The sequence below is a fragment of the Bison bison genome, unplaced genomic scaffold (genome assembly GCF_000754665.1).
Source record: "Bison bison bison isolate TAMUID 2011002044 unplaced genomic scaffold, Bison_UMD1.0 scf7180017864295, whole genome shotgun sequence".
NCBI classification, from domain to species: domain Eukaryota; kingdom Metazoa; phylum Chordata; class Mammalia; order Artiodactyla; family Bovidae; genus Bison; species Bison bison.
This window is the reverse complement of record NW_011494867.1, coordinates 11,265,682-11,266,642: the sequence shown is the minus strand read 5'-3', so window position 1 is coordinate 11,266,642 and position 961 is coordinate 11,265,682.

Below are 961 nucleotides of genomic sequence, written 5' to 3'. Positions count from 1 at the left end.
CATGTGAAGAGTTGACTCATTGGAAAAGACCCTGATGCTGGGAGGGTTGGGGGCAGGAGGAAAAGGGGATGACAGAGGATAGATGGCTGGATGGCATCACCGACTCGATGGACATGAGTTTGAGTGAACTCCGGGAGTTGGTGATGGACAGGGAGGCCTGGCGTGCTCTGGTTCATGGGGTGACAAAGAGTTGGACACAACTGAGCGACTGAACTGAACTGAACTGAGTGGCTTAGTGGTTTTCCCTTTTTTCAATTTGAGCCTGAATTTTGCAAGAAGGAGCTGATGATGTGAGCCACAGTCGGCTCCAAGTCTTGTTTTTCCTGACTCTTCAGAACTTCTCCATCCTTGGCTGCAAAGAATACAAACAATCTGATCTCGGTATTGACCATCTGGTGATTTCCAAATGTAGAATTGTTTCTTGTGTTGTTGCAAGATGGTGTTTGCTATGACCAGTGCATTCTCTTGGCAAAAGTCTGTTAGCCTTTGCCCTGCTTCATCTTGTACTCCCAGGACAAATTTGCCTGTTACCCCATTTATCTCTTGACTTCCTAATTTTTCATTCCAGTCCTTTATGATGAAAAGGACATCTTTCTTGGTTAGTTCTAGGAGGTCTTGCAGATCTTCATAGAACCATTCAACTTCAGTTTCTTTGGCACTAGTGGCTCAGGCACAGACTTGGATTACTGTGATATTGAATGGTTTGCCTTGGAAACAAACAGAATCATTCTGTCACTTTTGAGATTGCACCCAAGTACTGCATTTAGGATCACAAAAAAACTCTGTGGGTCACAACAAACTGTGGAAAATTCTTAAAGAGATGAGAATACCAGACCACCTGACTTGCCTCCTCAGAAATCTGTATGCAGGTCAGGAAGCAACAGTTAGAACTGGACGTGGAACAACAGACTAGTTCCAAATACGGAAAGGAGTACATCAAGACTATATCTTGTCACCCATA